Source organism: Protobothrops mucrosquamatus, unplaced genomic scaffold, assembly GCF_001527695.2.
Source record: "Protobothrops mucrosquamatus isolate PMUCROS unplaced genomic scaffold, P.Mucros_1.0 scaffold346, whole genome shotgun sequence".
NCBI lineage: Eukaryota > Metazoa > Chordata > Lepidosauria > Squamata > Viperidae > Protobothrops > Protobothrops mucrosquamatus.
In genome coordinates this window covers 39126-52394 of record NW_015386683.1, presented here as the reverse complement: position 1 = coordinate 52394, position 13269 = coordinate 39126, and positions in this window count along the sequence as shown.

Genomic DNA, 13269 nt, shown 5'->3' with positions numbered 1-13269 from the left:
ATTGATAGTCAAGATCGAGTATTCAAAATATATCTGGATAAATGAAAACTGGATGCTGGACTGGAAAGTTGATCTCTTCTCATATATATATATATATATGAGATGTATATTTGACATATCATCATCATCATTTTAGCCATTGTCTACTACAGGATGAAGGCCTCTTCTGCATGTTTCTAACCTATACAGTCCTGGGCTTTCTTTTGCCAATTGGCCCAGCAATACTTACTGATGTCATCGACCCACCTTCCTTTAAGTCTCTTTTGTGGATGCTTTTAGTCAAGTGGGATCCATTCTATGACTGCCTTGTTCCACCTGCCATCAGCTCTTCTTCTCGTGACCAGCCCATTTCCATTTCAATTCTTTTTACTCTCTTGATGATATCGTATACTTTCATTTGTTCTCTAATCCATGTGCAGGTCTTTCTATCTTGTCTTGTGATGCCGAGCATGTATCTTTCCATGGCTGTTTGCACCACTCGTAGCTTTTGTATCGATTGTGAGGTTAGTGTCCATGATTCACCGGCATATGTTAGAGCAAGTAGCACACACTGTTTGAAAACGTTTCTCTTTAGGCATATGGGAAAGTCACTCTTGAAAATTACGCTTAGCTTGCCAAATGCCTGCCAATCACATTTGACACGCTGTTCAATTTCCATTATTATATCACCTTCCATTGAGATCTGTTGGCCAAGGTATATGTAGTGGTCTAATGATATATACATACTGAAGGTCTTGAAAGAAAAAAAAATGATCTAAAGCATTGAAAGAAAGAGTAACATGTTCAGGCACATTTCAAACGAATCTTCTTTCCTCTATTGCAGAACTATCATTTCAGGCATTTTATTGCTGTTTATTCTTATCATAAACAGTCACCCTGCAATAAAAAAAAGAAGAGGAATTAAACTGGCATTTCACTTGGGGTTCCAGGTTGACTGGTTTGCCAACTTGTCTCCACCCTGATTACAGAATGATTGAACAATCCAGTGAGGTCATTAATGTACAGAACCAGCCTCCTATTCAAATGACCATTTGACATCTGTTCCTAGTTGTTTGTTTTAATGGATTGAGCTTCAACATTTACTCAGAATAGTTTATCTTGTTTCTGCTGGCTTTTGTGAAGACTGACAGTGGCACTCTCTCACCTTTCTAAACTAATGGGAAAATATGGCAAAATATAACAGGTTTTTTTCCCTTTGTCAATATCCAGACTACATACATTTGACTAACAGCTGTAAGCACAACCCTAAAGATCCATTAATCTGGAAGTTTGCTAATGGCCTAAACCATGTTCATGCTGCATACTAAATCCATGGTTTGCTTAACTGAATAAATCACAATTGGCTGGATTCACCCAGTACACTAAGCCATAAACAAGCAAATTGATTTTCCAAAACTGGAAGCTCATTTTTGAGAAAATAGCCTATATAGAACTCACTGAACCCTGAAACTGTTTATTACCAGCGGGCAATAGAAAAAAACAGAAAAACAACAACCACGACTAAATTCAAATACACAATAGTTTATCAAACCATGGCGACTATCCAGAACCTCTGATCATATCTTTCCCTACAGATCAATACTTGGTTATGCTTATCATTTCTCATGACACCATCAGATCTTCTGAATGTGTCTGTTCCTATATTTTCAGCAACAAAGTTGCCCTCATGCTCAATTCAAATCTTTCCTTCTGCTTTTCTACCGGAACATCACTTTGCATAAATCCAGATGACCTCTAGCTTCTCAATCTACACATTCACATTAGACTTCACATGTTCACACCTACCTCTTCTATTCCTTAACTTAAAATCTTCTGGTTCGCCCCTCTGCATCCCTGCCTCCTATCATAGGTTGCAAAAGCAAAATTCTCTCCACCACAGTTGGTACTTTCTCACTCCGTGTGGCGTCCATTTTCAGTCTGATTCTTAGCCTGCCTGGTCCAGGGACAAACTGATTGGTGTTCCTGATCCTTGAATCAGAACCTATGGCTGTTCTTGGTCCCTCTTGCCCTGCTATTTGCTCTTGTTTATTATTGACTGTTTGGTAGCCTAGCCTTTCAACCACCTGATCACTTGCTCTTCCCAAGGCATTTGCCCAGGCTGAGGCTACTAAGATGGGGAAAAGATTTCCGGTCTCTTCTTCATTCAACCATTTTTCTACCTGGATTGTGAGCCACCTATTTTATCAGTCAACAGCCATACATTTCTCTGCCATAACAGTTTAGCAATTAAACTTTTTCTTACTTCTGTCATCGTCTCACTTCTTCTATTTTTCTTCCTAGTTCCACCAACTGTCATCTTCTCATCTTTCCATCTTACCTGTACTGATTCTGTTCAGTCTAATTCCACTATCTGTTTGTCTCTTTTAAAATCTTGTGATTCCACCAACTAAACAGACTGACCTTTGGTATTTTGCCAAATTCTAGACTGCAGTAACATTCCAATTGCTATTTTTTTCTTCAGTCCAGTATTAGACATCTATAGTAATCTTCAGTGGCCAATCAATAATTTCCAGCTCAGTCCTATGTTCTTTTGCTCCATGGATTGGATAACACAAATGGTTACTATTTTTGAGTGTTCCACATTTCCCCTTTATTCACCATTCATCCTTCTGGTGTCTCTGGGACCTAGAATGTTCAATGGCATTTGAACTGACATTTTTCTAGTTCATTGTTCTTTATTCAATAAACCATGATTTATCAAGCCATGGCTTAGTGCAATTTATGAGTTCAGGCAATAGTCTTCATGCAATATGTTAAAACACAATGTAATTTTTCTGTGTGGTTTTGCTGTAAATTATGTGAAATCAGTCTTTATGGCTTATATATCATGGTCTACACAGCTTAACATGCTTTTTAAATACAGCCAGTTGTGATTCATTCCATCGGTAATCAATAAACAAATCCAATCAATATTCAAAGCTATATACAAACTTCTCCTACAACACTCTTGTGATTGTGTGAGGTGCAGTAGGGAAATGTCTATACTATCTTTTCAGTTTTGGTCAAGCAGAGGAAATCTTAACATTTACCACTAGTGAAACATCTTGGTTTTTTTTTCTTGCAGAAAAGAGAGTCTTCATAAATCAGTTTTAAATGAATTAGAGATGTAGCTGTATTAGAATAAAGGTAGACTTGAAAATGTGTGAGTGCCTACAACAGTTCTGTGTACAAATGCCTGGTGCATGAAAAAAAAATCAGAAATCAAACTTGGCAGCATCTCCAGGGGTGCTGAATGGGAACTGAAGTCTTATATAGCTTTTCTCCTGGCTTCAATTTCCTGATCTATATTATGTTATTGAAATTGTGGGAAATGCCTCAAGTAATAGCATTTCTCATAGGACTCCTCCCTGTTTATTTTATTTTTGCCTATTAGAGAGGTCTAAATAATAAAAATACAGAGTTATTTTTAAAAAAGAGCTGCATGTGATACCGGCGGAAGCCCACTAGAAATCTGGAAGCAATCATCAAGAAGAATCTCGGTAAAAACCCTCATGGGAAAGCAATCACAGCCACAGAGCTAAGCAGAAAAATCTGGACATGTCCAAACATATCCCAACTAGTCTCATTAATGTACAATGTGAAATAGATAACTGATGTTAAATGAAGGCAACTCTTAGTATCAACATTAGGAACTAATGCTGTGGGCAGCATGGATGAAATCACAGCTTGCTCTCTCTCTCTCTTCCTTTATTCTACGGATACGGTCCTGATGAAGATAGCACAACAGTTAGGAGCAACATAGCTTTCTTCTCAGCGTAATATATCAACATATTTTCACCTGTTTCAAGTAGATTTTGCACATCATTTCACCTTTCATTATTGTAGTTTTTATAGTAGATATTTCTTCAACAAAGTAAGTGTAAATTACCACAGAGTTACCATTATCCACAGATGAGAAAAAAATCTTAATGCAATAAATCAAACCCTAAGAGTGCAAAAATCATGATTAGATATGAACAATCAGCACGAGGAGAGAATCCTTTTGTTTGCAGTTTAGGGACTGTCTGGTAGAGGAAATGGAGAGAGCAAGAGAGGATCTGGCATTTACAGACACAATCTCCACAACCACATCTCCCTGAAGAGATTATTCACATGGTGATGTATGATCTGGTGGTCTATGATCTGCTTTACATATCCTGACAATCCATGGCTTATTGAATAAACTATAGTTACCTAGATTCACATAGAATGCTGTGTCACAGATAAACAAACAAGATTATGATTCAAGGGAAACTCATTAACAATTTTTATGGGGAACCTACACAACTTAAAGCAAAACATCTGCTGTAAACCTGGTAACATAATATGATAGTTCTCTATCCCAATATATGTTCAACATCACACAATCCTGGATACTTAAGCTCCTACTGTCTTCTAGGTAACATAAATCAATCATTCCAATCTGGTATCATCAAGATGTATTGGGATATATTTCCAGAATTCCGTATGAATTTGACATCTGTGAATTGTAATCCCTGATTTAACTGAAAGACAAGATTGCATTGTCAGTGAAAGACTGAAATTACTAAATAATTTACCAGCTAAATCTTGTAAGGGCAGAGAGATTGAGCTTTAAATATTTTTGATGGATAGATCATAGGTAAAATTATGTAATTTCAGTTTCTAATAGTCATAAAAGATCTTCATGGAGTACAGCAGGTTACAATGAATCTACAAAGACTTTTTTGAAATAAAAATTCATAATGTAGAGTGTGCCTTTGTCCCTTTTGGGTACGAGTTGTTCGGAACTTCCCTTTAATTTTTCCTTGCTAGATAAAATGAATGACATAATTACTGATGGTGAAATCAGTTCTACTTTTCAGGAAGGCTGTCTTTTAAATCTTTCGTTTTCATTTTTCTTATGATAAATGTATAAGAATTAAAATAGGCTGATCCTGATATAATATTGTTTTTGTTTTGTTTTTTTTAAAAACACACCCTTGTTTAACCTGCTGCAAAGTTTCATATTTAATTAAAGGTCTCAGTATAATACAGTATAAATAGGACGGTTAAATCTTTTAACTGTATAAAGTATAAAAGTATAATTATTATTCATGTAGCACTACTCAGGTGTGTAGTGTTTTACAAAATACAGGTTTGACAGGCTCCTCCCTCAGGGATCAGCCTAAAAATAGACAGTAGGGAAACAACAGAAGAAGGGCAGAGAAATAGAACTAGAAGTAAACAAGAGAAGAATATGCTGTCATTCCAGATACACTTATCTTGGCTGGATTATATTAGAATCATGTGAAACACATAACAGTTATTATTGACTGGGTTGTTCTCTGAACTGTCATATTCACTTGTAGAAATAGAGACTGGTACCTGGAGGTTGATTATGTGACAAACTGCAGCTTGAGGTTAGAAGAGACAAAATGCTAAAGAAGACGAGATTTTTAATTGGAACTCTGTTGACTTTGTGGAAGCTACATGGATTGCCTTTTGAGGAATTGTTGCTTTATGTGTAGATTGTTTGCTTCCAATATGAAGGCATGCAATAAAGAAAATCCTAACCAAAAAATTAAACTTCTCACATTCAAAGACAATCATGTCTTTCACATTTCCTGAAGATTCCCACAATACCCAACAATAACTTTCTTGAGGATTAAACAGATTAAGGAAGACCTGACTGCAAAAATCTGAATGACCATTAGACTACATTAGACTACAGCAAAGAGAGCTTTCTATATTACTACTATACCAAGCTGCAGTCATTCCAGATTACTGCAGCCCGGATTTGATAGGCCTACATTGGAGGCTAGACATATGGAATTTCAGCTGACCAAAGGTAATGCTATACATAAGCTATATTGCTCTCATTCAGTTGACATGAATAAAAAGGGATTTGGTACTGCCTGAAATAAGCAAAGCCTTTTATGATTGGGCAATGACCTCTCAACACATGGCAACAATAAGAGTGTGACAATACGCTCTAACTTCTTTGTTCTAGGTCACAAGAACAAACCCCCAAATCTGGCTGGCTGCTAGCTGTCTTACAGATAACAACAGTTCTTTTATATTCAGATTGAGTTCCCAGCAGGGAGGGAAAAGTGTAGGGAATACACAGATATTCTTCCCTTATGAACTCTTTTGTAACCCAGTCAGTAATTGGTTAGTGAACACCAGAGACCGATGAATAATAATAAAAAAGAGCAATTGCTGTTTTCACCTATAAACTGAATAGGGTGGGTGGGGAAATGACATTTATGGCTTAAATTATGGTTATAGAAGTCTTAGCTTTATAAACAGTGCTGGAGCCTATCCAATATAGTCAAATGAAAGGTCTATGGTGGGGAAACTCAAAGTTTGTAGAAGAACGAATACCCACAAAAAGGGAGAGGGGAATTCAAAGTATCTCAATGAGGCCAAACCTGCTTAGTGACCCTGACATGTGCTTTCTGTCTTTTGGGAGTGGGAAATAAAAACCAAAATAGGAAGTGGTTGGAAACCTGAATGGTAACATTTTGTTGCCAATTTCACTTGTGAAGCTAAAGCCTATTTTTTGTCCTGTTGGGCAAATTATGGCCCCAGGACTGTCTGTGGTCCCTGAGTTTCTTTTCTGAAGGCTCTGGAGCAGGGACGTCCATAGGATATAGTCAAACATGTCACAAGATAACAGCCACAAAGTGCAATTGAAGCTCTGCCTATTTTTTATGTGTATCGTAATTGCCATCATCACACATTTGACTGTATCCTGTGGACATCCCCGGCCCCTACTGCTGAAAAATAAGGGCCTTATTCTTACTATTTTAAGGCAGGAAACATCTTAAGAGTATAGTGCAGCTCCCACAAAAGCTTTACCAAGTTGAATGAACTAAGTTCCATACACTTATACCTCAAAAACAAAACACAACCACTTATATAAAAAAACACACCACACACTTTGCCTGTGGCCTCAGTTTCACTCCTAGCAGTGTTGAGTTCAGCCTGCATCTAATCAAAGGTTGCCTGCCCCTCTTGTAAGCAAGAGAAATACTGATACAGAGTCCTTCTGTAGTCTCTCTCTTCTCTTCCAAGAACTATTTCACTCGCCTTTAATCTGGAGCAGAGTTTCTTAGAGCATTTATTTTTATTTTTCATCTTTACATCTACAACCACCTGACAATGATTTCTTTGGCTGGCAGTATCAGAACATATTCAGAAACAGATGCTTGTATAACTTGCTGTAATTCACACATTTACAAACTGGGAGACTAATCCAACATTAGCAAAACAGAACCCCCTTTCAGACATTTCTGAGATACCTCCTAAAGACAACTTGCTCTTAAAAGAAGAAAGTATGAAAAAGGGAATTCTGGGTTCAGGTTTATCACTCACCCTGTCCCCTTGGACCAGTCCCTGGCAACATTCACATGATTTACTGAATCACCCTATTGCAAACCAGCCTCTCTGGTTAGTTTATGTTTTATGTGCTATGAAAAACTAATAACTTTCCAGCAGTTAGACTGAGGCTGTGGTAGATGCCCTCACACATAGTGGCTGCCACACGTCCCAAAATAGTTATGAACTACCGAACTATCTTCTTTGAATGTTTTTTGCCTTGCAGTGAGACCTTTGCGAAGTTGAAAGGCATTTTTGCAAGTAAGCATAACGCTATATGCTATATGGTTGGTATTTTGATGCAATCTAGATCTAAGGAGAAATTTCCTGACGGTGAGAACAATTAATCAAAGGAATGGCTTGCCTCCAGAAGTTGTGGGTGTTCCATCACTGGATATTTTAAAGAAAAGATTAGACAGCCATTTGTCTGGAATTGTATAGGATCTCCTGCTTGAGCAGAAGGTTGGACTAGATAGAAGACCTGCAAAGTCCCTTTCAACTTGTATGCCACAAAGCACAATACAGAATAGCAGATTCTATAGATTTAAATTTAACAAGTGTTTAAAATGCCAAGTGGATCAGTAAGCGTGATCAAGGAAAGTGTCTGGGACATATTTCTCCTTTTTAATATCTCTCTTGCCATCCCAGGGAGTTGACTAAGGCAAATACAGCAACTATTTCTCAAGCTAAACTATCAAGTAAAGTTAAACATGAGAATAAACCAAAGTTGGCAGAATCATTTATAAGCACTATTTTGTGTTCTTCGGAGAAGTATAAATTAATGGGGAGTGCCTGCTGATTCCATGCTTATTATAGTAATAGGGTCCTGTAAGATCCTCTCTCTCCTTGCATTTATGCCCTCTTCTTCTTTGCCTTGTGCAATACAGAGAGAGGGGTGGGTGGGTGAGAAGGAAAAGTGGCTTAGTTTAGGAATCATTGCTGTAGTGATAAAAGCTGCAGAGAAAATATGGGACATGTAGAAGAAATATGAGCAACACTGATCTGGTTCTTATCATATGGCCTAGTTTTCAGTGTAGCATAAATTCCACATTTTGGAACACTCTGTTGTTAGCTCATGGCTATCAATGGAACAAGGCATGTGATCCTATTTAAAAAAGAAAACAGATTCTGCTATTGTTCCACTTATAGGAGTTTCCCACTGTTTTGGCATCATTTGAAAACATATGGAGAAGAGGTGCTGTTTTTGTTTTTGTAATTCATAGTGAGCTGCTAACTTGCAGTCACAACTGTTTCTGGCATGAAATTAATGCCTTCCCAGGCCCTCTACTCTATTTTTTTGTAAACATAATTTCTCTGCTCTGTTTAGCTGAGTGAGAGAGACTGGGTATAACAAGGGAATCTTTCACATGTGGCCCTTTGCCAGGGGGAGGTCTTACATCAGCCAAACTGGAGAAGTTGGTCACCAAATTGGGTCTGAGCTAAAGGAAAAAAAACAACAACAGTGCCTGGCACAAAGAAGAATGGCATGTCACAAATATGACAAAACTCAAAATATATAACGGGAAGGAATGGGATATATTGAAATAAAAAGGCAATGATGGGAAGAAGCTGCTGCATCAGTTGAACAGCTGGTAAATATGCAGGCACATTTCCAGAAATAAAGGTAGCAATCAGGTTTGAATTAAATCTAGTTCTTTTTCAATTGCGAAGGGTGAATGAAAGCACAACACAGTAAATACAGCTCATGTATAACAATTGTGACCACCATATAGTACTGTATGTACTACACAGTATTCTTCTTCTCCTTTTCAAAATTATAGATGACAGGTTAACAATTTGCAAGTAGATTTAGTAGTTTAACAGCTTGAATTTATTTTGGCCTGTTTCACAAAGGGTGGGAAAATAATATTGTTATATTATACTAATCAGCATTCAACTAGGGAGAACATTAGGTATATATGTGTTAGTTTTAGTTAGTTTTTTAAAGACACTTTTTTGTAAATGTCTTTTTTGTTGTATTTTTTCTTGTTTTTTTAATATTTTAGTGTTATTTTAATCTTTTTAAAATAAACTAAAAATTTTGAAAAAAGTACTCTTCTTCTGAATAAATGTTTATTAGTTCAGAAATAGTAAACATAGTTAGGATGCAGCCTCTTCAGTCTCTCATGCCCAAACATGTTCTTTGATAAAATACAGCAATTTGAAATCAGCTTATTCAGTGAATTCCGGAAGAGGACATTTACCATTTGTATATAGAAGTGAATTTTCAAAACAACTGGTTGTTACTTCACTTTTGTTTTATATTGAAATACAACAAGTTCATGGAGCCTGAGTCTTTTAAACATTCACTGATTTTCGATGAGACTGGTATATCCTGCTGCTACTCCCTCTTCCCATGCAGATTTTTTTTTCCTAAGGGATTTTATGCTGTCCCAACTGTAATTAGTTTTTGAAGATCATAACACAGTAGACATTTATTATTATACTAGCTGTACCCAGCCATGTGTTGCTGTGGCTCAGACAAGTTAAATGTTTTTACCTGTAACAGGTGTGACATCTATATAATAGTAGGTATATAAAAACACGCGCGTATTCGAATGCAACGTTGTGTCAAAATGTCAAAGCAATTGGTGAAGAACTTTCGGAGATTTAAGATTCTGAACAAACGAACAGTTACATTTTTATTTATATATAGATAGAAGAAAAAAAGATTTGAGTAGGGAAACAATGACTCTCTAAAAATTGCTGAGTGACAACTCCCAGCAACCTGAACCATCACAGCCACAGGTAAGCAATTCTGGTAGCTGACACTCAGCAATACCCAGACTGTGACAACTTCCCTATATTTTTGTAGGGGATTCAACACATACATTTATTTTTACTCATGTATTCAATTTCTATAGCTGCTGAACTCAACCATTTATAGTTTGGATTTTTTACATGAGGAGAATATTCCAGAGTTATAATTTTTTCTCCTATATAGTTGCAGTGAGGGAATCTTGTCTTTTCTAAATTCTTTTGGCCAGAGACAAGGTATTTAAAATATTGTCATATAACAGATATATGATGTTGACCCAGATTGTTGGCTAACAGCTAGCCTTTGATATAGCAGTAGCACTTAGACTTATATGCTGCTTCACAGTGCTTTTACAGCCCTCTCTAAGTGGTTTATAGAGTCAGCATATTGCCCCCAACAATCTGGGTCTTCATTTTACAGGCCTGGGAAGGATGAAAGGCTGAGTCAACCTTGAGCCGGTGAGACTTGAACTGTCGAACTGCTGGCAGCCAGCAGTCAGCAGAAGTAGCCTGCAGTACTACATTCTAACCACCATCCATCTCATTATCAAGTGACTATGGGTGGCATTTATTTTAATTTAATGTTGGTTTAATGGCTATGGGAACTGAAATGCAATACATTTGGAGAGCACCAGAGAGTGGGGAAGGCTTATTCTGATCATTCATTTAGAGCCATGATGGCGCAGTAGTGGTGCAGTGGTTAGAATGCAGTAATGCTGGCTGACTCTGCTCACTGCCAGGAATTCAGTCTTGACAAGGGTCAAGGTTGACTCAACCTTCCATCCTTCCGAGGTTGGTAAAATGAGGAACCAGATTGTTGGGGGCAATATGTTGACTCTGTAAATTGCTTAGAGAGGGCTGTAAAGCACTGTGAAGCAATATACAAGTCTAAGTGCTATTGCTATTCATTTTATTTATTTGAAAAATTTATATTGCTGCCTACTTACTCCCAGATGACTCAAGGTGGCTTACAAAAAATAAAAACACAATATAAAAGAAATAAAAAATAATAAAAAATAACCCCCACTCCCCCCATCCCGCGACAACACACATACCAGCCATTTAATGGGCTCCATCCCGCTCTGGGTTCCTTAGGCCCACTGGCAGAATCATGTCTTCAGGGCCTTCTGAAAAAGTGTCAGAGTGGCGGCTAGTCTAATTTCTGGAGGGATGAGGTTGCAGAGAGAGGGAGCTGCCATGGAATGGCCCTTCTTCTGGGTCTTGCCAGATACATCTCCTTAGGGGACAGGACCTGCAACATTCCTTGCCTTCTCACTCTAGTGCAGGGGTGTCAAAATGCCGGCCCATGGGCTGGACGCGTCATGCGGAAGCCGCGCCTACCCCATTGCCGGCAATGGCAAAACTCTCCCGATACGTTGCGCGACGTCACGTGACGTCACAAGCTTGACATGTCTGCTTTAGTGGGTATGGTGGATGTGACTGGCAAGAGATGGTTCCTGGTTTCAAGTCCAGGCTGATCGCCCTGATATCATGTTTTTCCAAAAATAAGCCCTAATGCATCTTTTTGGTGCCAAAAAATATATAAGACCGGTGTTATTTTCAGGGAAACACGATAGCGCAGGGATGTCCAACCTTGACAACTTTAAGACTTTTGGACTTCAACTCCCAGAATTCTCTGGCCAGCTTAAATATAATTTTAGTATTTTTAGTATTTTCAAACAATTTTAAGACACATGAACATATATACAAAATGCTGACAATTAGGAACAACTTTATCAATATGAGCAATAACAAATTTGTTTGCAAAATCAGCAAACTGATATTCTGAAATTTTGTGAGGCCCCATGGATTGTGAACCCTTAAAATGTAGGTTGCTTAGTTTTTTCCTAAATCCAGCACTGCCTTCAAGACTAAGCTATCCTCACTGTGTGTTGTTTCCTCCTTTTTGAGGAGGGGTAGGTTTCTGAATGAGGATTACTTTTCTAAATGTGGTACCTTGCCAAGCAGAAATTTGTCAGGCATAGTCTCTTCCCTGCAGGGTGCATCTGTATGATCCATTTGCTGTATTTCTATCTGTTAAACAGTTCTCACAGTACACATGAAGACAGTCTGAATCAGTTTTGCAAACCGCACTTTTGAGTAATGCTCACAGGGAATTGTACTTAGTCCAGTAGAAGAGGAAGACACTAGACCAGTGGTGGCGAACCTATGGCACGGGTGCCAGAGGCGGCACACAGAGCCCTCTCTGTGGGCACACGCGCTGTCGCCCCAGTCCTAGGCCTTCAGCTGGGTTTTATAAAACCTTTTTGCTTTAGGCCTCCGCCGCCGTGTACAAAAAAAAAAAGGTTCAATCAGTCAATTTCCACCTCACGGAAGAAAAAAAAAGATCTTGCAAAGTTGGAATTGATTGAACTTTTTAGTCCCACCCAGTCTGCTGTTACCACCGCAGCCACGCCCACCCAATGGGCCACCCCTACCCAGCACCGGGGTATAAGTGGGTTTTGGGTTGCAGTTTGGGCCCTCGGTCTCTAAAAGGTTCGCCATCACTGCACTAGACTGTGGAAGGCTATTCTCCTTACTCACCCTTGAAATAAATTTGGTCATAATTTCCCCTCTCAGGCTGTTTGAATCAGCTGTGAATATTGTTGATACAGAACAGAAAACCTGAAGGGACCCATGGAATCACAGCTACTTGGATTTAAAATTAGTCGAGGCTGTACTTCTTTGTGAGACTTAGATTAACCCTGGACGAGTTAATGAAGCTACCTCTCGCGTCTCGTGTGGACGAGTCCGAGTCCTTCCCAGGGTCACTGCGTGAGAGCGCGAACGATGCGAAGCAAGCTAGCTCGCTCACTAGCAAGGCGGACCTTCGGAAATTCCTAGGAGGGAGAATAGCGGCGAAACCCCGCCTCTTCACGAGGCGGGCTTCTGCAGGCTTTATGTAGTCTTGCAGAAGCGGCGGAGCTCAGAATTGCGGACCAGAGGGCGCTTTTCCTTGAGCGGCTAAGGGAGGTGAGCGTTGCGTCTAACCTACATTTTTCCCCGTCTGTCTCTAGGGAGGGTGCTGGGCTATCATCAGCGTTGTATGGGCGTGTTGTTCGGATGTATTTATGGTCCCTTTTTATAGGAATATCTAAAGTTCTATTTATCTCCCTACCTGGGCTGGGAGAGCTGTTTAGGCAATTCCAGACGCGTGCAGGTACTGTCAGGGTTTTTTTTTTTTTTTTTTTT